At 40.5% G+C, this 26,875-nt stretch overlaps 1 protein-coding gene across 24 annotated transcripts in view; it reads right to left on the bottom strand.

The window, feature by feature from the left end:
* RBFOX1 (RNA binding fox-1 homolog 1) overlaps positions 1-26,875 on the bottom strand; it is a 2,494,239-nt gene that overhangs the window by 1,378,626 nt on the left and 1,088,738 nt on the right. The window lies entirely within an intron of this gene.

Raw genomic sequence — 26,875 nt, 5'->3', positions numbered from 1 at the left:
CGAGATTGTGCCACTGCACTCCAGCCTGGACGATAGAGTGAGACTCCATCTCAAAAAAGAAAAAAAAAAAAAAAAAGAAAAAAGAAGAAGAGAGAAAGAAAGAAAGATTGTATAATTATATAATACCAGGCCGGGCATGGTGGCTCATGCTTGTAATTGCAGCATTTTGGGAGGCCAAGTTGGGTGGATCACTTGAGGCTCAGAGTTCGAGACCATCCTGGCCAACATGGTGAAACCCCGTGTCTACTAAAAATATAAAAATTAGCCGGGTGTGGCAGCAGGCACCTGTAATCCTAGCTACGGAGGCATGAGAATCGTTTGAACCCAGGAGATGGAGGTTGCATAAGACCAGGCAGTGCCTGTCCTAGACATAGGTCCTCCAACAACAGTTTCCATGATGCATATCAGGTGGCACTGGGTACGAGAAATAGAGATGAAGAATGACTGATTACCTCCTTTCATCACAGTCACGGATGCCCAGGAGAGGTTACTCTGCTAAGATTAGAATTAGAGTGTGCTCAGCTGACATTTGTAACAGCCAGAGACTCGTGAAAACCTCAAGCAATTTACATAAGAAGAAGCATCTTTAATTCTCAGGGGATGGTGATTCTTAAGGATGAAGACAAAGCCCAGGTTCATAGTAATCCTCAATCCAAAGGGAATATTATGCATGGAAAACACAGGATTAATCCCCCGAAATGACTGAGAAAGATGACTGATTCAAATCTCAAGATAAGTCCTGCTTTAAAATGTCTCATAGGAAGTTTGACATGTATTCGTATTAATTTTTAAACAGTAGCTAGCAATTCAAAAAACACTTTTAAAAACTTTCTACATCTATAGGAAGCATGGAAACATGAATACCTTATTTGGTTTTGTTTTGATTATCATTGTTGTTGTTTGTGGCAAAGATAATCCATAAGAAATGAAAGAAGGAAGGAATGAAAGAGAACAGGAAATATGTTCCACCTCAGGAGGGATAAGAGGAGGCTGAGTTATCCAGATTATTATCTCAAATCCTCACTTCAGTTCTTCAATGTACAAAGAACTTCATTGGAGACTATCTTCCTTTAACAACTGCTGAGCATAATTTAGGGGGAAAAATCTACTAATGACCCTCTATTCAAAAGGTTTGAGAAGGAGCAGTGGGTGGCATATTTAAATGATAATGAAATACCACCAGGATAGGGGAAGACACAGATTACCTAATAGACAGAGTTTTCTACATTAATAATGACTTTTAGAGTAAGAATGTCAGAAAATGAGAATAAGAATGAAAAGCCATTTTTTCCCCGAATTTCTGATGAGACTATCTTTTGTGAAAAGAACAGAGAGGAAGAGGGGTATAAGAACTAAAGAAAGAGCAAGAGACTCATTTTTCCATCTGCCCACTTGAAAATGTCACTTCTCCTCCCTTTTGATGGATTTAAAAGTAAAATCCTTATCAGAAATCACTATCAGATGGAGTTTCATATCAAAAACCATGGTCTCCTAAAGGGAGGAGACAAACTTCAGAAAAATTAAAAAGGGACAGAAGTTTGGAGGTGTTCTGTATTCAAAGCACCTGATTTCATCAGATTTCTCATTAGAAACAAGTGTCCCCATCAATGTGGGATAAAGCATTCCTCTCACACCAAATGAATACAAAATGTCAAGGTGATTAGCATAGACTAGCTTCTGAGTGGCATATAACAGAAATAACCTTGACAAGGTTCCTATCTACAAATTTGAAGATACACACCAAAGAGATTTGTGAAATACTAAACACATTTCACAAAAGCATTTAGAGGAATAAACGTTATATTTGGAAGAAATGGACAGGAATGTGCATTCTAAACCTCAGATATGTATACCTAACCTTCTAATAGACATCCCTGTGGATGCCGCTCAGCAAAACCTACCTAACTTCATTACTTCTTCTACCCTCAATGCCTCAACCTTGAATCTCGTGAGGTTGCTGTGCACATCTTTAAATTTAGAGACAGGAACCTTTTCAAGGTTGTTTCTGTTATGTGCCATTCTTGGGCTAGTCTATGCTAAGGACCTTGACATTTTGCATTCATTCAATGTGAAAAGATTGCCATGGCAAAACATGGGATCCTTCGTTTCTAATTGTTTTTAATCTATCTCTAATTCATGTCAATTCTCCCTGTTTAACATAGCCAGAATGCATTTCCATATGTCCATCTTCATGGTGCCATCCTAGTCCAGACCACCACCATCTCTCCGCAGGAGCTCTGCAACAGCTTCCCAACTGATGATCCCTTACACAAGCTTGCCTCCATCCCCACATTGCAGCAGAGTGATCCTTTGAAATGCAAACTGACCACCATCGCTCCCCTTCAAAGCAGGGCTTTGATAGTTTGCCAATTCCTGTTTGAATTTGCAGAAAATCCTTACTGTGCCCTGTGGTAGGCAGAATAATAGGCCCCCCAACAGTGTCCACATGCTAATTCCTGGAAACTGTAAGTATTTTATGTTTTATTGCAAAGGAGAATTAAGGTTGTAGATGGAATTAAGGTTGCTAATCAGTTGACCTTACGCAAGAAATTATTCTGAATGATCCAGGTGGGTTCAGTGGAATCACGAGAATCCTTAAAAGTGTTACCAGAAAGCAGTCCTGATCTGGACTCCAAGAAACGGTTCTTGGATTTTGCATAAGAAAGAATTCAGGGAGAGCCCACAATGCAAACCAAAAGCAAGTTTATTTAGAAAGTAAAGTGGTGAAATAACAGCTACTCCATAGACAGAGTAGGACATTCATAACGTAAGAGGAGGAACCCGGCCACCCTATGTACAATGCTTGTTTATATATAGCATAACAAAAAAAAAAAAGGGAAGATGTGCTTTACTATCAGGGTTTGTGATAAAGGATTAATTTTCTTAATTACTATATTTTGCAAGAATCAGCATTATTATCTTTAAAGCAAAATTAGGAATCCTTTTGTTTTCAAGATATGAGGATATCAGGACATTCTGAGCCTCGGTCTGTTTAGTAAACATTATTAATCTGTTCCCTTAACTGTAAATATCTAGAGGCTAGGAATCCCTAACCTCCTATGAATGTTGCCCAGGAAGTCTCAGCCTCCTTTTACTCATCTCTTATACAAGATGGAGAAGAATGAGGTAAAAGAAGAGTCAGTATCAGAGGGATTTGATGTGAAAGAGACTCAATCTGCCATTGTCGGCTTTGAAAATGGAAGGAGGCCACAAGCCAAGGAATGTAGGCAGCCTCTAGTGGCCAAAAAAAGCAAGGAAACAGGTTCTTTCCCATAGAGAGTTCAGAAGGAATGCTGCCCCATTGACACCTTGATTTTAGCCCAGTAAGACCCATGTTAGACTTTTAACTTCCAGAACTATAAAACAGAAAATTTGCATGGTTTTAAACCAATGATTTGTAATCATTTGATGCAGCATCAGTGGAAAGCTTACACATGCCCTACAAGACCCTAGAGACAGTGGACACACCCATCCCTGTGGCTTCATTCTGTGCCACTCTCTGTCCACCCCTTCTCCTTTTTTCTTCTGGTTTTCCTAATGCTTGTGATCCCCCAGGTCCCCAGAAGTGCTATTACCTCTCCTTTGAATGTCTCTCTTTCCCTGGATCACTCTTGTGTCAGAGGCATGTGAACAAGGGCAACTCCATATTGAATAGGGGCTGGGTAAAATGAGGCTAAGACCTACTGGGCTCCATTCCCAGATAGTAAGGAATTCTAAGCCACAGGATGAGACAGGAGGTCAGCACAAGATACAGGTCATAAACACCTTGCTCATAAAACAGGTTGCAGTAAAGAAGCCAAGATCCACCAATACCAAGATGGCAATGGGAATGACCTCTGCTTGTCCTCACTGCTACACTCTCACCAGTGCCATGACAGTTTACAAATACAAGGCAACATCAGGAAGTTACCCTACATGGTCTAAAAAGGGAAGGCATAAATAATCCTCCCCTTGTTTAGCATATCATCAAGAAACAATCATAAAAATGGGCAACCAGCAGCCCTTGGTGCTGCTCTGCCTATGAGGTAGCCATTCTTTTATTCCTTCACTTTCCTAAGAAACTTTCTTTCACTTTACTCTGTGGACTTTCCCTAAATTCTTTCTTGCTAGAGATCCAAGAACCCTGTCTTAGAGTCTGGATCCAAACCCATTTTCGGTAACACCTGTAACTAATTTAGGTCATGAGTGAGCTAGGCCTAACTCTTCCCCAACCCCTATACTTCCTGTCCCCTTGCTGCAGATAGTCGGATGGCCTGTTTCATGATCCCTTAGCACCCATACTATTCATCACTCTTGTTAGCACTGAAGCCATCCTCACATGGTTAACAAGAATTCTGGGCAGAAATATGGTCATAATTAAGCATTAATCAGGCTGCACTTTGATCCACTTCCTTCTAACTGAAAGTCACTAGATACCAACATTTTGCATCCCCATTGTTCCTGTAGATAGGATTTCTGATACTAGAATCATAAAGCTTTTGTTTAAGAATTGCTTAAAATGGGCTGGGCGCAGTGGGTCATGCCTGTAATCCCAGCACTTTAGGAGGCCGAGGTGGGTGGATCATGAGGTCCAGAGCTCAAGACCAGCCTGGCCAAGATGGTAAAACCCTGTCTCTACTAAAAATAAAAAATAAAAAAATTAGCTGGGCATGTGGCAGGCACCTGTAATCCCAGCTACTCAGGACACTGAGGCAGGAGAATTGCTTGAACCTGGGAGGCAGAGGATGCAGTGAGTCAAGATCACGCCACTGCACTCCAGCCTGGATGACAGAGCGAGACTCTGTCTCAAAAAAAAAAAAAAAAAAAAAAAGGAATTGCTTAAGATGTTTATCAGATCCAAAATTCCAGTGAAACAGCTGATGCCAACCAGTTTAAAGACCTCCCACAGAGGAACAGATTCAGCATGAGAATACTGTTTACCTCCCTGTCCATGACTTCACCATGAACTCTTTGATCAATGAATGATCTCCACACTTTAGCCCTCTCCAAGAACCCTAGCCCTCAGCTCCTCCAGGAGATGGATTTGAGGTTTGCTGCTCCTCATTCAGCAGCCCCATAATTAAACCACATTCTCTGCTGTAACCCAGTGTCTCCTATTGACTTGCTGCACACATCAGGCAACAAACCTATTATAATCACAGCACTTCTTCAAGTTCAAGGTGATCGACTGAGGTTGGGTTGCTTGGCATTTCGCTGGCTTTAGTATGAAAGTCCCACCTCTAAGGACACTCCTCAATTCTGGAAATCCTGAGATGGCCAGTTACTCTGTCAACTTGGCCTTCCTCAGCAGCACAGTGTCTGGCATACACTAAGTATTCCACAAAATATTCATTTAATGAATCAGTGGATTTTGTTTTCTGCCATCTTTCACTGCATGCACATACATTTCTTGCCATATTCCATTCCACTCCTGATCCTTCTTTCTAATTGTCTAAGTCTGCCCCAGGCTACTCGATCCTGGGAATTACCCAAATCTGTAGTCACGCCAGTCTCCTAGAGCTATGCCACCCCTCACCCCTTCCCATTTCATTCTCCTGCATTATGAGAATGAGTTCTTGACTCATTCATTCAATGAAGAAAACTTTTACTGTGTACCTACCGCAAAATAAAAGATTAGGTTCCTTTGGATACATTTCTACAGGTTCAAATTGTTCTGTGCTTTTGAAAGTGAACATAAACAATAATAATGGTCACCTGGTTTGAAAAGTTGGTTAAACATGCACTCTTTGGAAAAGAACTAACTTTTTCAGGTCTCTTGAGTACTACTGTATGTCTTAGAAGAGGAATGAATTTGGAATTACATAACCAGGTAGCCTTTGTTGGGGATTTCTAACCTTTAAAGTACTCTTTAAGAGAAAGCCAAGAACTTAGATTTCATCCAGTGACCAAGTTTTTGAAAAAATATTTTGGTCCCAGTGCTCAATTGTATGAGAATTTGTTTTTGCTTGAACTGTGTTAGTTTTCAAACTACTATTAATAAAGATCAACTCATCTGCCTATTAAAAATTCAGATTTCCATCTAGATACACCCCCAGAGTTTTTGCTTTAGAACCTACTGACTGATATTCTAGTAATTAGCTCAGGAATTGTGATGGAGAGGACCTTACCAAACTTCAACATTGGCAAGTTGTCTAATTATTAACATGGTATTAAAAATAGGTAATCTTGATATAATCCCTTCAAAAGCTTATAATTATGGATCAAAGGGAATACAGGTGTAGGTTTGTGTGTTGGAGTGGGAAGGTATTCAAGTGAAGAGGTGGGGAAAATATTCATAAAATATAATACTTAATGGAAAATGAAGGTATCTTTTTATTCTTACCACTAAAAAACAGTAATCAAAGGTATCTGATAGTAGAATATCACGTATCTCATATATTGCAGACAAAAATTACCTGGAAAAAACCATCTGGATAAAACTGTCCAAAGTATTGCTTGCACATCATGAACCATAATAACAAAACCTTGAGAATAAAACTCACTTTTCTGACTTTGTGAAAATGCCATCCACTTAGTGAGTTGGCATGCATTGGGACTGAGATATGAGCATGCTGCCTTCCTGATACTGACCAGTTGGTACCCAAGGGGGTGTTTTCTCACAAGGCAGACATACAGGATGTCTTTGGAGGGATTCTCAAAAAGAGGCAGGAGGATTCCTCTCAACGTGGAACAATTTTCTTATGATTCTCTCTGCTACTGTCACTTTAATACTTTTATTTTTTTTACAGAGATGGTCTTATAAAGATGTGTGGTGCCAAGTGATTACCTAATCTTTCCTAACACATGTATTAATTAGAAAGAAAACAGAGACAATAAGTAGTACTTGCTGCTTGACAGCAGGTGTCTTTGTAGCCTATACATCTGCCTCTACTGGGCTGCTTGTAAGAATGTGGCATCCAGGTGTACAACTCTCTATTTAGAGACTTACTTCCACACCACTCATTTCCCCCCATTCATTTATTTCCACTCCGTTACCATTTTGGCTCTCCCAGCCCACAACATATATTTGTATTCTCGTTCATTCACCTGCACACATTTTAGGTTTGTTCTGGTTTGGGTCATCCTGGAACAACTTTGGCTTTTCAGGTGGATGGCAGTGATTCAAATTACTCATCCCAGATTCACTGCTAAGAAGCCACCCCTGTTGGGATGGCACAATACAGAAAGACTTGGCATTAGCATGTCGACTTTAAATGCACCATTAAAGGAGACCATTGAACCTCATAGGGCCCTCCTTCTTTGGTGTTTTGGGGGAAATGAGAGAAAGGGGAATCAACATGCCACATGGTGGGTGGATTTCTTCAGAAATACATAAATTCATAACATGGATAAATATAAAGCATTTATAGACTCCCTCCATGGAAATAAATTGTTGAGTAATATAAAGTGCTCTAAACTCTTGGGTTCCAAAAAGTGGGTCAGATTGAAAAATGCTTTTCTCAATGCCATTTTGAGTTCCTTTAGAAAAAGTGTTGCAATGTAAACTGCTCTGGATCACAAAGAAAAACTGGATCAGTGATTTTGCAGATAGTAGATTGCCAATAAATGATATTTCTTGAATATGATAAAACTCTGACTAGGCTCTTTTTAAATGAAGTAACTTCATTTGTCATTTATCCTTTTCACTAAGGTGTTAAAGGATTTTCTGTGTCTTCTTTGACCTTCTGCAGCTATACATCCAGTCTTGCTTACAGTGGTACTTTCCCACTGTATAGTCTGTCCTGCTGTGCAAACTGTCTCCACATCTATCATCTCATCCAATTTGCCCCCCACCTCTTTAGAGAATCTTATGGCTTTCAGAGATGAGGAGACAGAGGCCAAGGAAGTTAAAAACTGGCAAAGTTCTCCTGGGTGGTGTGTGATGAGGCTGGAACTGAAGCACTAGTTTTAGAATCAACATCCAGCCCTCTCTAGGTTATAAATCCAGCCCTCTCTACAGCACATCATGAGATATCAGCTCTGTAGGAAGAATGCTGAAGTTCAAAGCTAGCTCTGACATTTACTTACCAGTGGGTCTTGACTTCTCAGAGCCATAGGGTCCGCATTTCAACTGAGACTAAAGATATATCACAGTTCTCCGTCTCTACTAAAAATACAAAAAAATAGCCAGGCGTGGTGGTGGGCGCCTATAGTCCCAGCTACGCAGGAGGCTGAGGCAGAATGGTGTGAACCCGGGAGGCAGTGCTTGCAGTGAGCCAAGATCGTGCCACTGCACTCCAGCCTAGGCGACAGAGCGAGATTCCATCTCAAAAAATAAAAAATAAATAAATTAATTAATTAATTAAAAAAATTATATCTATATCACAGTTATTTAAGCCTTCTTATTTGCAAGTATCCATTTGTTGGTCCATTTACCAAAAGAGGAAACCAAGGCTCACAGAGGTCAAGAAGCTGCCAAGGTCAGAGACTGAGTTCAAATATGGGGGCTTGATTCCACTGTGAATGGGCTTCATTATCCCAGCATGCTGCGTCTCTCACCCACTGCCTACTGTGAGGCTGGAAAACCAGGCAATACCTGGAGAACAATGATGGACATAGAAAATATCACAATGCAGGTTCTCTGACTTTACTACAGATTTTCCATTTTTGTTTTATTTTTTCTTTTCTTTCTTTTTTTTTTTTTTTGGAGGCAGAGTCTTGCTGTATCCCTCAGGCTGGAGTGCAGTGGTGTGATCTCAGCTTACTGCAATGTCCGGCTCCCAGGTTCAAGCGATTCTCCTGCTTCAGCCTCCCAAGTAGCTGGGGTTACAGGCAAGCGTCAACACGCCCAGCTAATTTTTGTATTTTTAGTAGAGACGGGGTTTCACCATGTTGGCCAGGATGGTCAAAATCTCTTGACCTCGTGATCCACCCACCTCGGCCTCCCAAAGTGCTGGGATTACAGGTGTTAACCACCGTGCCTGGCCTGATTTTTTATTTTCATATTCACTGCATTTCTCATTATGATGAACATGGTTAAGGAAATGTCACTGTCTTTAGGTATATTTACCAATAGTACATTTCTAGAACTTCCTCCCTCTCCTGGCTCTCCTCTCCGAGGATGTATTTGTTTAGATAGATGCATGAAGAATATAGCAGCACGCAGTACCAAGACCTACCACCTGGGGCCTGATGCACATTCAAACATAAGACCACCACCTTCAAAGCCATCCTATTCACTTTTGCCTCTCATTTCTCTGAAATGAATGGAACCATCTTCCCATCTGCCTTATGTGTCTAACACACATTCCAATGTGAATGTCATTTGCAACAGAATCCAATAGTATAAATGGATTAAGCGCTAAGCAAACAGTATTCCCTAAACAAAACTGTAGAAAAATGTTCCTACAATTAAACTATCACATTGAAAGGGGATTTAGTTAGAAATACTAACAGGCATAATAGGTATTCCCAACTGAACTGTAACATTACTCCTGACATTATAGGATGACATTGTTCTGTCTTGCTTGACAGTAATATGAAACCAGGTCATCTTAAAATGCATTCACCAACCCAAGTAGATCCAGTCTCCGGAAGCAAATATCTCCCCCTCTTTGACCACAGAGGAAAAGTTTCTTCTGTCTAGAGCAGAATGGCAAGACCTGGCATATATGCTCCCTACCACCTCCCCTTCCTGTACCCATGGAAGACATTGCTAATCAATCACAGCACTTTCCGGCTGAGCTCCCATGAATTCTTCTCAACAGAACTACAGGGATCCTCTGCAAATGAGAACTGGCAAGCAAGAAGAAATCTACTTGCCTGTCCTCTGTCTTATTTCACTCAGCCTGGAATAAAACTTCTTATGACCCAATCCAGATACACAGATGTGAGAGTGCCTAAATCTATGGGATGTTGAATCTTATTTCTCAATATATAATGACCATTCTAGCATATTTCTTTGACTTTTTTTTTTTTTTTTTTTTTTTATATGGTGTCTCGCTCTGTTGCCCAGGCTGGAGTGCAGTGGCATGATCTCGGCTCACTGCAACCTCCACATCCCGGGTTCAAGCAATTCTCCTGCTCCAGCCTCCTGAGTAGCTGGGACTACAGGCGCACACCAACATGCCTAGCTAATTTTTTGTATTTTAGCAAAGACAGGGTTTCACCATTTTGCCCAGGCTAGTCTCAAACTCCAGAGCTCAGGAAATTTGCCCATCTCAGCCTCCCAAAGCGCTAGGATCACAGGCGTGAGCCACCACACCCGGCCACTTTCATTGACTTTTAATAAAACTACTTCTCTGTGGAGTGGCTGACAAGTTGTCCTTATCTTTCCAAGCACCACTAGCCGGCATTTCTCAATAACCCTAAAGTAATACTTAGATTTCCTCTCCAAGTTCTTATTTCCTTCTTTAATCAAGGAAAATTTACTCAATGGTTAAAATATTTCTCTAGAAAAATCCTTCAGAGTCTAGTCATTCTGTTTCCTGCTCCCCTCCACCCCCACCAAAAAAAAAAATAATTTTAATTCACTTTAATTGTTCTTTGGCCCTCGGGTTACTAAATAGTTATGCCCTTCCATGAGTTAGCATAGGGCGGCTTTCTTTTTATTTCTTCAACTAATGAGGCAGTAGAAAATCATCTAGTGATATGAAAAATCACTTTATTATTAACTGATAAATAAATCTGACAGATGACAAGCATCTTTCTAGAAAAGATGTCACTGCTTTCTAACCATTCATTGATGTAACATCTTTTAAAAGCCAATTCCTAATGTCTGTGATCTAAAAATTTAAACATATGCCACCTGTTCTAAACGTAAGTGTACCCACGAAAATAAGCCTGTATCCGTTTCTGATTTTTTTTTTTATTTTAAGAGTTTTTCAGAGGTGTAGAAATGACTGGACCATTTCATAAACCAAACTCTGAAAAATCAAGGATGAAAAGCTGATGAGAAATTTGACAAGTGATAGAAAAGAATGTGAGGCAAAGAAAAGCTATGATGACAAAGGGAGATTTGAAAAAACACTGAATAAAAAGCAGAAAAGAAATGGAGAAATCTCAGGACTAAAACAACAGAACTATCAGATCCAAAGAACAAAACAGCTTTAAACAATATGAAAGAGTATAGCAAAGGAAAGACTGTCTGGCTGGGCACAGTGGCTCACACCTGTCATCCCAGTGCTTTGGGATGCTGAGGCATGTGGATCACCTGAGCTCAGGAGTTCAAGACCAGCCTGGCCAACATGGCAAAACCCTGTCACTACGAAAAATACAAAACAAATTCAGCTGGGTGTGGTGGCACATGACTGTAGTCCCAGCTACTCAGGAGGCTGAGTCAGGAGAATTGCTTGAGCCCAGGAGACAGAGGCTGCATTGAGGGGAGATCATGCCACTGAACTCAAATCTAGGTGGCAGAGCAAGATACTGTCTCAAAAAAGAAAAAAAAAAACAATGTCACATGTCAAGGACATCAAAACATGACATTGGATCAATAAAAAAATACAATCAAAACTCTCAGCAAGATATTAAATAATGATTATGATCTGTTAGAATGGCCCATGTTCTGTAAGGTGTAGCTAATGTATTGATTATCTATGTTCTATAACTTTCATAAGAGATGGGCATCATCTATGAAGGATTCATCTCTACATGTTTTCCAACACCTGTCATCTACCCTTCTAGTCCATGGCACGGTTTATGCTGACTTTCTCTTCTCTGAACACCTTTAAGTTCTCTGAACTATTCACTAAAATAGTAGACTCCTATACACTAAATGGTTAGGAGAGGGAATTTTCCACCTTCCTGTTCCCAGAACCCCTAATGTGGCCTCACAAGCCTTGAACAGATGTGTATGTGTATGTGTGTGCATGTGTATGTATGAAGATATAATGACACGCTATGCTGTGAGATGAACATTTTATGAAGGAAAGAAGTAACGTTCCGAGAATTTAAATCAACTAACTATCGTCACAGTCAGTCATGTCTCTTATATTCAACATTATTCCTGCCATCCCTAATAGTTTTGCCTATTAATGTAGCTTACAATTGCTACTCAACCTTTCTAATATCTGTTTGATGCATTCATATATTCTGAAATTTTGACTTCCAGGGAGATTCTAAAGTCTTATTTATGTCTTACCATTATTTTTTCCCTCCAGTGTAGCTAAAATGCCTCACACAGTGACAGGTACATAATAAACACTCAGTAAATGCTGGTTGATTGAATTTAGCTCTTCCCGCCTTCTACGTTGCCATACAAGTCTCTTAATATTGCTTTCATTTTCATAGCTATTCATTCAATTATTCTTCCTCAAACCTTAAATGAGGCAGGCCACCCCTCCTCCAAGGCATCCACATATTAGCTGTTTCTTCATTCGTCTTCCATTTACATCTAACTAAACTAATTATTTTCCTGCTACCTCACACCCCATTGGTGTTACACAAACTGCTGAGACGGCCCTATCTCCTGCAGGCATCTCTTGTATCTTTTCAGCAGCCTGTTGTAACAGGAGTGACAAAACTATTAAGAATGTCAGCCTCTCATGCATGAGAAACTTATGTGAAACAAATGCTGTCATCCTAGGCAGGATGGAAGATGGCAGCCAAGGCAAACTCAGGAACCAGCAAGACCCCCCCAAGCAAACTTTAATAGGGGAAGAAGAAACTGTTTGTACATTTCCAGGGCAATACATAAATAAATACAATTTTTTTTTTAAAAAAAGTAAAGCCAAAAAAATTGCATGATTTCTACAGGACTTAGAACATACTGGTAGCACTCTCTGATGCACGAGAGAATTGAGCAAATGGTTGAGATTTATGCAACATTGCATAGCAAATAGAAGATAGATTAACAGATAGATTTATATATATATATATAAAATCTCAAGAGAGATTTATATATATATATATCGAGAGAGAGAGAGAGACAGAAAATGGAGGATCCTTCCATTTATTTCCATTCCCATAACTCACCCCTATTCCAAGCCAATGTCATCCTTCCCTCCCAGACTTTTTTTCTTCTTCAGACAGAGTCTTGCTCTGTCACCCAGGATGAAGTGCAGTGGTGCGATCTTGGCTCACTGCAACCTCCACCTCCTGGGCTCAAATGATTCTCCTGCCTCAGCCTCCCCAGTAGCTGGGACTACAGGCATGCACCAGCATGCCTAGCTAATTTTTTGTACTTTTATTAGAGATGGGATTTCACCATGTTGATCAGGCTGGTCTCAAACTCCTGACCACATCCACCTGCCTTGGCCTCCCAAAGTGCTGGGATTACAGGTGTGAGCCACAGGGCCCGGCCCCAGACTATTTCAATAACCCACTTAACTGTTCTTTTTGCCTCCTCTTCAAGCCTTCTTCAACACAGTAGCCAGATCAATACTTTCTTAAAAATACAAGTATTACTAACTTCCTTACTTTTTCAGATCCCTTAAGAGCTGCCCAAGGCACTTAGGATAAAATCTGAAGTCTGTACCTTGATGGTAATCTCTCTCATATCTGCTCTTTCAGTTCCATCCTATGTCCCCTTCCAGGATTCTGTTCTAACCATACCATCCTTTAATTCCCCAAAAGCACCAAAGTCTTGCTCCTCTCCCAGAGAATTTGCCCTAGAATGTCTCCATTTAAATATAACTTCCTTGATCACCTACATTAAATGGCCACACACTGCATACATTCTTATCACACGCTGGTATGTTTACCTTGCAGCACTCACTGTGATTTGTAATTATACTATTTTATTGTACAGTTACTTATCTAATATTTGTTTCCTCTGGAGAAAGTAAGACCCCTGAGTCTAGGCAGCATGCATGTCTGGTTTTCCCACTGTGTCTCTCGCGGCTAGCACATGCCTAGCAGAGAAGAGCACTCACTATGTATTTGTTGAATGAATGAATTGCTGTAGTTCCCTGCTTGATACAGTGAGAGAGCAATTCCAGTAAGGAAGAGATGAGGAAGAGCATCACAGGAATGGTAGGGGCCCTATTCTGATTCCTCACCTTTCACCATATCCCTTTTCAAAGCCTTCATAGTGGGGACTAGAGGGTTTGAACAGAATCGTCAGCGACTTTGAGCTCAGTACTATGAGGGTTGCTGTGCAAGGCTTCTTGGGAGGCTTTGTGCAGGTGTGAAACCCTCAAGTTCTTCAAAACCTCATGTTTGCAGAGTCAGCCTTAGGAAAGGAGCTTGCAATCTGTTTCAGCCACCACTATGCAGGAGTAAGACCATGCGCTTTGAATAATAAGGTATTTTTAAACTTTAGAATAGTTCTCCTTCCTTTACTTCCCTATCCTTATGACTTTTTATTAGAATATTTGCATACTAAGTATTAAACTACAGATACGTAGTATTAAACTACAGACATACATTATTGTACAGTGTGCTCATGTTCCTCATCTTTCTTTGCATGGGGAAGAAGGGAAAGATGAAGGAAAGCTACACAGTAGAAGTCAATATTTTAAAAATCGTACCAGTCATCAACTTCATCCACCTTGTGGTTTTTGTTTTTGTTTTTGTTGTTGTTATTTGTTTGAGACAGAGTCTCACTTCTGTCGCCCAGGATGGAGTGCAGTCATGTGATCTTGGCTCACTGCAACCTCTGTCTCCTGGGTTCAAGTGATTTTCCTGCCTCAGCCTCCCAAGTAGCTGGAATTACAGGTGTGTGACACTATGCCCAGTTAATTTTTCTTTTTGTATTTTTAGAAGTGACATGGTTTGACCATGTTGGCTTGGCTGGTCTTGAACTCCTGACCTCAAATGATCCACCCGTTTTGGCCTCCCAAAGTGCTGGGATTACAGGCCTGAGCCACCACGACTGGCCTTCATCCATCTTTTGAAGAAGTGGAATTGTAAATATAACCTAGTCATTAGCTGAGGTCTCCAGGCACCAGAATCCTCAAATCCACCTCCTGATGAAGACAATCACCTTCGTCACAATTTCTTTGACGAGACTTACAGTCCCACTGGCACTTTTATCTCAGAGTTCTGCATATAGAAAGATTTTAGTATAGTGGTCAAGAATGTAGACTCCAGAGTTGAGATGGGTGGAATTCAAACTCAGCTCCAGCTTTTGCATACTGTCTAACTTTGAGCAATCTATGTATCCTCTTCCAGTTCCAGTTTTCTCATCTGTAGAAGAGTAATAATTAGCAGAACCTATCTCACTCAGTCATTATAAGGATGAAATGAGGTGATGCTTGTAAACTTCTTAGTACACAGCCTGGCCCAGGAGCAAAACTTCCACCGTGTTAGCTGTTATCTTAAGAATTACTAGGAACACCAACACCTGCTTTCCACTTCATGGAGTCAGGTAGGAATTCAGCACTTCAAATAACTTCCATCCATGATCACTCTCAAACCATTTTCTGTATGAGTTTTGAAAGGAAAGATTAACTTTAGGGGGAAGGGTAGAAAAGGGCACACAGAGTCGGGGGGGATTGGCTGACCACACAGCAAACCACTTCAAATTGAACTTCAGAACCAGCTACTGATTTCCTAGGGACTCTTCCTTTCACATAGACATCTGATTCCCACCCACTTGCTGGTTGGATCCTTACCTTTCATTTTCTCTCTTCTCCCTTCTCCCTTATCAGAGCACAAGGTTTTCTCTAACTCAGCAGAGCAGTAATCACAACTCCCTTTTGCTGAAATGATCACTGCCCAAGCTATACTCCCTGGGTCCCATTCTCTGTACTAAAAGGTTTATCCCTAACAGGCATCTCCTCCTCCCAAAAAGGAATTTTTATTTAATCTTCACAAGAGACCTATGGGTTCCTATTGTCATCCTCATGAGAGAAGATGAAACTGGAGCTGAGAAGGATTAAGTAACTTTCCTACTTTGCATACATAGTGAATAGAGAGCCAAGATTTGAATCCTCATTTGGTTGTCTCCAAGGCTGTGCATTTTCTACTGGGACTGCTGCTTCATTTATTTGAATCTTAATGAACTACTAGATGTGACCCATTGGGTCTACTGAGCATAAACACCCAAAAATAATCCTAGCTTATTCGGCCTCGCAATGCACAACATTAAAAAAAAATTATTTCCATAGGTTTTTTGGGGGAACAGGTGGCATTTGGTTATATGAATAAGTTCTTTAGTGGTGATCTGTGAGATTTTGGTGCACCCATCACCCGAGGAGTATACACTGAACCCAATTTGCAGTCTTTTATCCCTCATCCCCCTCCCACCCTTTCCCCTCCAGTGCCCAAAGTCCCTTGCATCATTCTTATGCCTTTGCATCTTCATAGCTTAGCTCCCACTTATGAGTCAGAACATATGATATTTTGTTTTCCATTCCTGGGTTACTAAACTCAGGATAATAGTCTCCAATTCCATTCAGGTTGCTGAAAAAGCCATTAATTCATTTCTTTTTATGGCTGAGTAGTATTCCATTGTGTGTGTTTGTGTCACAGTTTCTTTGTCCACTCACTGATTGATGGGCTTAGGGCTGGTTCCAGATTTTTGCAATTGCAAATTGACAATGCACAACCTTTATACATTTCCACCCAGACAATTTTCAGAAGCTGTCGTCCGAGTGTATGTCCTATAAAACTAGACTGGGACCACGGTGCATGCAACAAAGTTCTTTTACATGAATTTATGGATAGAACAGTAATCCACCGGATTGGAGAGCCATTAGACCCCTCATTTCCTAACCCTTGTCAAGAAATAACACGGCATTCATCTCAGATTGGTCAAGAAGAGAGGCTCCTGGCTTGAATCTATATCAGAAATCATGACTTGCACCAGAATCTATGTATTCTGAAACTCCTTTTTCTTTTCTTGGACAATATCATGTCATAGAGCAGTGAGTTATTTTCTAACCAAGATTCCCTCTCTATTCTGTTTCCTGAAGGTATAGATTCTATTTGACTCCTAATTGCAAAGTCATTGCCTAATTCCTCTTAAATATAATCTAAGTCCTCATTATGGGCAAATAAACAATAGGCAGCTAGGAGCAGAAAGCCCAAAATACAATGAACTGGCTGTAAATGAGCAAATCCATTAAAAAATGAGTTAGAAAAATATATCCAAAGTCATAAAGATGCTTCTATCCTTTGACTAATACTTCTCAGGCACTTATCCAAAAGATGAAAACTCTATAGGTGCTAAGTAATTAACTCTAGTGATTCTGGTATTAGTGAGAAAAGCAGAAACCTACTAGATATTCTAAGATAAAGGGGAAAAACATCATCCTGATGTTATATTGTGTGGCCATTATAATGATGATCGCAGGAAATGTGAGAGCAACATGAATAAAAAACAATGCTTAAGCAGTTTCAGGGAAGAAATAATAACACAATCACAAACCCATGATGACCACAGCTTTGGACAATATATCTGGACTGGGATTGCGGAGGAAAGTGGAGAAGGAATGACAGTGGCTTGTGGACAGTGTTGCATGTTAGAACCATTCAGGTGCAGGTGAATCTCATTTCCTCCATGTCTTCAGAGAGTTGTCTGTGTGATAAGTTTAAAACGAGCACAAAGAAGGTCACTGAGATGTGGATTCTGTTCCAAAATGAAAGACGAGCATTTGGAGCACAGCCTCCAGGCGAGAAAGCCCAGCTTTGCATGCAAGACATGGAGATTCCCCTTCCTGGAGCCAGACCTGCACCGGCTGTAGCGTGTGATTATGCTCTCAGGCCATCTGCTCCGGGGTTATGAAGGCAGTCGTGTGTCCTCCTGCCTGGACGTCAGGGAGGACACCGATCACTAGTCAATCTGCTTGAAATTGCCTCCTATGATTAGTGTGTAATGACTCAGGTAGGTCATGGCCACGGACATTTCTGTTATTAATGCATTAGCAGCTGTAAATGGGCATTGATTCTGCACAGAGTGCAGGTTTATGGACTTGGTGAGAGAGTCTGTCCCTGTGAAGCGTAAATGGTCATTGCTGGGAGAGGAAACAACCCTGAGAGGGCAATGTCCTCTGAGAAGGATGAAGAAAGCCAGCTAGATTAGACAGGAGAAAACCTGGGCTGGGACAAAGAAAGAGAAGAAAGTACTTATATCTAGGATACTCCTTGGTCCTCTCTCACATCTGAAGTCAAACTAATCACATCCTTACATTCCTGAGCCCTCCCTGGTATTGGCTAGTCAGTGATAGTTAATCTCACATGGATTATTTTATTTACTGTAAAGTTTTATCTTCCAATGTTATCATGAGTGTACAGCACCATATCTGTTTGTTCACTATGATATCCTCGGTACCTAGCAAGAATCCAAAATCAAAATTTTTCCATAGTTATTTAAGAATGAAGGAAGGAAGGAAGGAAGGAATGACGGCATTACCAAGATAAGAATGTTGACTTCCATATCAATGTCTTAGCAACTTGAGCTGGAATGTACCACCATGCAGTTTTGCAAGACAATTTATTCTCCTTAAACAGAGGGACTGAGGTCCAATAAGAGTTAACCGATTTTCTGCCAATGCATATGCATGTACACATACACACACTCATGCACACAAGTCAGTCAGTGGGAGAGGACACCCCTTTTCAGCACATAATCATTTTAAACAGCAACAACAGCAATCATTGTTACTGTTTACTGAGCACCAACTGTAAGCCAGGCATGGAGTTGGGTTGGTATTTTCTGAAGCAAGGATCTGCAAATAACCACCTGAATTCAAAAGAAACTAGGCATGTATTTTAGGAAAATAAAACCATTCTGCCTATCCGTACATGGACAAAGTTTGTGTTTTTTTGCTTCGGAGCTTCTCAAAAGTTGGAAGAAATTTCTAGCCTCCTGAATTTGGAAAAACCAAATTCCTGTTTCCATATCGTATTAACCAGCCTATTTTACCAAAATTTTGGTTCATCCTTTGTGACTTCCATAGTCTTCTACAGGAACCACCAGTAGGAATCAGGTGATTCCAGATTCACTAATGTCTTCAGAAAACAACCCTACATCCTCAGGTTGAGCTGAGACAGCAAGCAGAGCTACTCTTTAGTTTAAATGAAGAGATTCAGCAGAAATATCATTACTGTTTTTCTTCAGTTGGTAACTGGTGAATGATAACGATAAATACAAAGATTTCACCTCATAGGTGTTAAAGCCAATAGAAGGTGAATGCAGGTGAAATTTGCTTTCATTATCTATAATTCTTAGTTTACTTATTATTTTTCAGACAGGGCTTTGCTGTCTCCAGGCTGGTGTGCAGTGGCACAATCAGCTCACTGCAGCCTTGGGTTCTTGGTCTCATGTGATCCTCCTGCCTCAGCTGCTGAAGCAGCTAGGACCATAGGTGCACACCACCATGGCTGGATAATTTTTTAAACATTTTTTGTAGAGATAGGGTGTCACTATGTTGCCCAGGCTGGTCTTAAACTCCTAGTCTCGAGTGATCCTCCCACCTCAGCCTCCCAAACTTCTGGGCTTATAAGCATGAGCCACCATGCCTGGGTACCTTTCCTGTAATTCTTTACTACAACCCATGAATGTGGATCAAATTATATTAATATTAATTTCTCATTATAGCAAAGAGAAAGCAAAATGTCTGTACTGATTTAGTTGCAAACCTAATTTAGCTACATAGTACACTCTCCTGTCAAGAGAAAATGGGCTAATTTCTGTACACAGGTAGGCCAGGGAGGGACTGACTGCTTCTAGTCATAACTCATCCATCTCTGTCTTGCTGAGATAATGATACTTCCCTCTAACCTTCTCTTCTGTGGCCTAGTTTCTATATCTCTTGTTTGTTTTCTAAATTCCAAGTTAGATGGGGCCCTAGTTAAAGACCATTTGATATGGAGCATGTGTCCTCACCCAAATCTCATGTTGAATTGTAATCCCCAATGTTAGAAATGGGCCAGGTAGTAGGTGATTAAATCATGGGGGCAGTTTCTCATGAATCATTTAGTACCATCCCCTTGGCATTGTCCTTGCAGTAATGAGTGAGTTGTAACAACATCTGGTTGTTTAAAGTGTGTGGTGCCTCCTCTCCCTCTCTTGCTCCTGCTTTGGCCATGTAAGACATGCCTGCTCCCCCTTTGCCTTCTGCCATAATTGTAAGTTTCCTGAGGCCGTCCCAGAAGCTGAGCAGATGCCAGCATCATACTTCCTGTACAGCCTGTGGCTCTGTGAGCCAATTAAATCTCTTTTCTTTATAAATTACCCAGTCTCAGCTATCTTTTTATAGTAATGTGAGAACAAGTCGACACTCCATTCTAGTTCAATTCCTCATTATCAATATTGCAACGAGGAAACGGAAGCCAGATCGGTCAAACGTGTTGTCAAGAGTTATGCGGTTCTTGTAAGTGGGAGCTAAATGAAGTGTACCTGTGAACACAGAGCATGAACTATGGAGACTCAGAAGGGTGGGAGGGTGGGAGGAAGGTGAGGGATGAGAAATTACTTAATGAATACAATGTATACTATTAAGGTGATGGTTATGCTCAAAGCTCAGAGTTGGCTGAGTGTGGTGGCTCATGCCTGTAATCCCAACACTTTGGGAGGCTGAGGTGGGCAGATCAGTTGAGGTCAGGAGTTTGAGACCAGGCTGGCCAACATGGCAAAACCCTTTCTCTACTAAAAATACAAAAACTAGCTGAGCATGATGGCACATGCCTATAATCCCAGCTACTTGAGGAGCTGAGGCACAAGAATAGCTTCAACCTTGGAGACAGAGGATGCAGTGAGCTGATATCACACCATTGTACTCCTGCCTGGGTGAAACAGTGAGACGCTGTCTCAAAAAAAAAAAAAAAAAAAAAAAAAAGCCCAGACTTCACTACTATGCAACACATCCATGTATGGAAACTGTACTTGCAACCTCTAAATTTATGCACATTTAAAAAATTAATAAACAATGTTTTCAAAAGACAGTTGTGTGGTCAATTCACAAGCATTGCTCCCTTCATCTTTTAAAGACTGATCTAGATTAGGGGTGTGGGGGGGTTGCCGCCAGCAGTCATGGATGACAGAAGAATAATTTACAAGTACAAAGAGTGGGATCAACATTCACAGCACTAATTCATACAACTCAATGAACAACTCATTCAAAATATGTACCTGCTTGTCACTTTTACAGGTGCTAAGGATAGAGAAGCAAGCAAGACTGACACACCCCAGGCCCTCAGAACTCCTCCAGTACAGTGGGGAAGGCAGACTGTGCACACCCAGTAAAAGTGGTCATCAGAGAGTGTCATGAGCACCATGGCAGATTTTAACTGGGTAAGATGATGGAGAAGAACAAGGCTGACAGTGGGGTGCTGCCTGGGCTTCCCCTCTTCCTTACCTATCCTACTACCTTACACACCTTCCTTGTAACTTCCATTCTTTATTATCCTCCTCTGTCCTGACAATAAAGAAGCAGAAGGAATTGTTATTTCTTCTTTTATCTCTCTGCCTTCCCTCCCTCTCTCTGTCTTTCTCTCTGCCTCCTCTTTGACTCTCTCTTTCCTCCCATGCTCATCTACTCATTCGATCAAAAAGATCTTCAGAGTTCCTGCCCCTTATATGCAGAGGGAAGCTGGGAAAAGAGCTCTGCTATGCAGCAGCTAAGGAGAGGTAAGAGATATTCATAGGGGAAGTGTAAACAAGAGCGTGTGGGGGTGGTTGGTGGCTAGAGAAGTGTCAAAGCAAAATGGGATGGTCAATGAGCATTCTCTAGATGACTTTGTCCTTCTAGACCACAGACTGTAAATGCAGCTGGCATGAAACTTACCCTGTGCCTGGCCTTGAATTAAGGTAATGCCCTAGGTCATGCCTGTTCTCATTCTCTCTCCCTCTCGTATTCCAACTGGCGCCTTTTAACCTCTTCCATTTCCAACCCATCTGCTGAATTTTGCATGTGAGAGAACTGCATCTCCCTGGAAGGCAATCATTGCTGTTTCTCTTTCGATACCTCCTTACTCTGTTCCACTCTTGCCTGCTCCACTGAAACCCAGATTCTAAAATATAATCATAAGGTCAACTTTCTACCTTGAAAATTGGCTTAGGATTTTCTTTATCCTACAAGGGGCAATCAAGTAGCTGAAATAAACAGAGAAAAATTCATTATCAGGAGGGCTTAACAGAGATCTATACAGAAGTGTACACTGAAAGACAGGAAAGGCTATCCTAGCTGGTAAGACCAAGCGTAGCAAGTGCTTGGAGCTGGGAAATAAACATGTTCAGATATCTAGAGATCAACTTGCCCAGTTGGAATAAAATGTATTGAGGGATTCATGGAGAGAAGATAAAATGTTAGGTAAGGACGACCTTATTGAACAACCAACTAGACGATACTCATGTTTCAAGAATATTAGTCCTGCAATCTGTTGGCTGGGATCCAGGGGAAGGCGGCTTTAGGTATGAAGACTACCTAAAAAGAATTCCCAGATATGTAAGTAAGAAGTCCCTGGAGCAATATACCAACAGAGGGAATGAAAAGAAGGCTCCTAGAAGATACAGATAAAACACTCACTTATCATCTGGTGGTAGATGAAAAACAAGACAATGTTAGTAACTAAAGCTTGGGACTGAGGTTCCTGGGAAGAGAGTGGTGCCCATGGGTGAATGAGTGAGACGCGGACTGATTTCAAGTGTTATGCATTGGGAGCCTTAAGTGACAGAAAGAAATAAGTGAAGATGTATAGCAATCTGTGCCGCATATGGCATTAGAATTCAGTGACAGATATGGAGTCTATTATTCTAGACCTACCAATGTAGAAGTGAAAGCTTTGAAGACAAATACTGAGGAAATAAAAACCAGCCATCAGAAAGACCCATACCAGTCTTTCATCTAATGTTGATGTTATATTTCTGTCACTTACACAATAACCCATCAAAAGGTGACATGCATTTATCTTTCTCTTCATCCTTCCATCCCTCTATCTGCCTGACCATTATTATATCCAACAAGTACTGACGGTCAACTATGGGCCAGCACTACAGTAGATGCCATGGAAATAATCAGAGGTGATATACTACTTGAATAATCAGCATGCATTAGGCACCAACCAGTTAGAACAGATGAATGCTGTGGCATTGAGCAGAGTCCCAGGGGACCATTAAACCTTTAGTTCTGGATCAAGGGTAAATGCAAGGAAGCAGAACATATGGAACGGCAGGGAATAGAGGACACTTTGGGGCTTGAGACAGAAGCAATTTATCAATCAGAGTCCTAATTGATCTATAACAGCCACGTATCAGCCTAGGTACAAGGACGTACACTTCTGACCTAGCCCCTGTATTTATAAGGCTGCTAGTCTAAAGCCATCCTATACAACAATACAGTATCAGGTTATGAGCCACATGTTCTTAAATTTAAATTAATGAACTCTCCGGACACAAAGAAATGAGATGATAGATAGATAGGCTAACTACCCTGACCTGACTACTATACAGTATATGTATAGAAACATCACTATGTACGCCATGAATATGTGCAATTATTGTTTGTCAATTAAAAATAAAGTAACACATTTATGTTACTTTAAATAACACGATGGCTCACGCCTGTAATCCCAGCACTTTGGAAAGCTGAGGTAGGAGGATCACCTGAGGTCAGGAGTTTGAGACTAGCCTGGCCAACGTAGCAAAACCCCATTTCTACTAAAAACACAAAAATTAGCTGGGCATGGTGGTGGGTGCCTGTAATCCCAGCTACTTGGGAGGCTGAGGCAGGATAATCACTTGAACCCAGCAGGTGAAGGTTGTAGTGAGCTGAGATCGTGCCACTGCACTCCAGCCTGGGCAACACAGTGAGATCCTGTCTCATAAATAATATAATAATAAAGTAACAAAATTTTTTAAATAACATTTTTTTTAAAGAACACTTAGTTTTCAGGTGTAATAGTCACATTTCAAGTGTTCAATTGCTCCATCTGGCTGGTGGTTACCATACTGAACAGCACAGATAAAGAATATTCCTTATCTATTCTCTCAGCAGGGTTAACTATGTAAGGTGATAAGTATGTTAAGTAGCTTGATTGTGATAATCATTTCACAAGGTATATGTATATTAACATGTCTCATATATACCTTAAATCTATGCAATTTTAAAAATTAAATTTTATTTTTATTTCAATACTTTTAGGGGTACAGGTAGTTTTTGGTTACATGGATAAGTTCTTTAGTGGTGATTTTTGAGGTTTTGGCTCACCCATCACCCAAACAACTCATCACCCAAGCAGTGTCCTCTCTACCCAATACTTACAAAACCTCCCAGTTTTCAGGAAATGCTGAAGCCTGAGCTTCAAGGACAGGAAAAGATAGATGTGGCATGTAGGGAATTAGAGATGGAATTTCCTTTATTATTAGGAACAAAAGCTGCGAGTCTAATCTCCTGTGTCATACAAGCATTAGCTGATCAGGGTTACGCTAAGTCATTCTGATATAACTAACAGCTAATACACCATCTTTGTAGTTCTTTCTATCTCCACCTTCTTCTTCTCTGTACCCTCACCCTCCTCCCAACCTTCCCCCTCTCAGTCACCAAAGCCCATTATATTATGAGTATGCTTTTGAAATTGATGCAATTCTTATTTGTCAATAATACCTCATTAAGACTTGGCAAAAAAAAATATTCCTATAATCATGAAATGGTGTATTGGATAGCACTAGACCAAAGAAAAAGACAAACATAAAAATAAGGTTTGCACAATTAATTAATTATAAAGTGATCAGCATGTCATGGGATTTTTAGCCTGATAGGAAAATAGAGATCAAGGAAACCTTCTCTTGGAAGTTAAATTTTCAAGTTGTAGAAAATCATGCTGAGGCTTAAGTTCCAACACTGACCCTACTACTATGAGCTTTCTGTGGCTTTCCTCTTAGCACACAGATAACAACAAAAAGATGTGGAGAGCTAGAAAACAGATGCTGGTTCCTGGGAGCTCACTCTCTAACATCATGTGCATTGGCCCATCTGTTATTCTAGACCTTTCAAAGTAGAAGCGAAAGCTTCGAAGAAGAGTATTGGGGAATAGAAACCAACCATCAGAAACACCCATACTGGTCTCTTGTCTAATGTCAATGCTATCTTTATCCCATTTACACAATACCCATTAGGAGTTAAGATGCATTCATCTACCTATTCAGCTTCCCATTCTTGTACCTGTTTGACCGTCATTGTATCCAACAAGTACTTATGGTCTACCAGCGCTACAGTAAATGCTGTGGATATCATCAGAGGTGATATACTATTGAACAAACAGCAATCCAAAGAGTCCCAATGCAAAGGAAACATTCTGGAAAAAATTAAACAAGAATAACCAAATTTTGGAAGCAGGAAATGAAAATTAATTTTCAGAAGCCAATGGACACATCAAAACCTGGATTCAGACTAATATATGGCATTCTTCACAACATCAGCCCAGGCCCAGTGTCAGCCATGTACAAATTCCAACTACTAAGTCATCACTCCTGCTAAAATCCTGTAAGAGACTGAAGCAATTTCTCAACCAGCATGTATCCAACATGTTATGGGTGAAGAGCACACAAAACCCAGGCATGTGGCCAGCTTAGATGTCAAATCATCTGGCTTCCTGCTAACCAGGCGATGTCCCATAACTCAATGTTTGTTCCAGGGGAAGTGACTGCTTGGTCTCAGAAGGGGATTGAGGTTCGCTGTATCAGAGAAGCTGCAATCCCAAGGACAGGATGGAAACCTACTAGATACACTAAGAGGGATCAGTACCCATAAACCTCCCCAATGAGGCATCTTGCCATTGCTTCCTTTCTAAAATGATTTAAAAAAAATTATATCTGCTCACTGGTTTAGAACAGTAAATTAATACCTTTTTTAATGTTGCTCTTTAGATGGCAGTTGCAGATATGGAAATACCATATCCATAGACAAATTAACATGAGCTCCCTTACATCCCTGTACTAATTATCTTAGGGACCACAGCCTCCCTTAGGTTAGAAGTTTCAATCCCAATGCAGGGTTGGAACAGGAATTTCTTTCAGAGAAGCAGCAATTTGAATCATGTTCAGAAGACAGAGGAATGAGAAGGTCATGTATGATCTGAAAACCCATCCTTGAAACCTTTTGTCCTCCATCCCTCCCCTCCCTGCCCCAGCACCAACAAAGGCATCCAGGAGAAAGATGCTGCTTGAAACAGAAAAAGATCAAGTAACAAGCAAATTTCACTTTACACTAAATAGATTTGAACAGACTTCATGCCAAACAGCCCCCTCCTTTTTACTTACAAAACCTCCCAGTTTTCAAGAAATGCTGAAGCCTGAACTTCAAAGGCATGAAAAGATAGATGTGGCATGTAGGGAATTAGAGATGGAATTTCCTTTATTATTAGGAACAAAAGCTGCGAGTCTAATCTCCTGTGTGATACAAGTGTTAGCTGATCAGGGTTACACTAAGTCATTCTGATGTAGCTAACAGCTAATACACCATCTTTTTAGTTCTTTCTATCTCTGCCTCCTTCTTCTCTGAATTTGAATATGCAAATTCCAGGACAATAGAAAGAGTCCTGAAATCCCACTGAGGGCAAAAGAATTCCCTTTGATCATCCTCTTCCAGGCCTGGAGTCCCATGGCCTCCAGTTCTACCTGCTCCTTTACGACATGGGCTGATATTTGATGTATCAAATTATACTCCAGCACTTTCAGAAGTAGAACCTGCTAAGAAATTCTGCATTCCTATGAAGGAAGCTACATCTTGAAAAATAAATATTTCTTTCAGCTAGCCTTTTAAAATTTTGATATTTATAATTAAATTATTACAGATTTCTTTCTAAAACAAGGTGTTTACCAATAAAACTATTGCAGAGGAGGGCCAATATCAGAGACTTTGTGAAGGTGCTACCCTAAATGCTAGAGTATATATGTATATAAAAAAAGAGAGCTGAGAAAATTGGACAAAATACTGCTAGCTTCACCAAAAATAAAGTCCTTGCATGCAATGAGAAAGGCAGAAAGTGGAAAAATGCTTACTTGCTGAAAACAAATGAAATTTATAAAATGTACTCCAGCATCTTAAAGTACAAAATTTCTTTTTTTTTT

This window comes from Pongo pygmaeus, chromosome 18 (genome assembly GCF_028885625.2).
Source record: "Pongo pygmaeus isolate AG05252 chromosome 18, NHGRI_mPonPyg2-v2.0_pri, whole genome shotgun sequence".
In the NCBI taxonomy this organism is placed as follows: Eukaryota; Metazoa; Chordata; class Mammalia; order Primates; family Hominidae; genus Pongo; species Pongo pygmaeus.
This window is presented reverse-complemented; position numbering and strand designations above follow the sequence as displayed.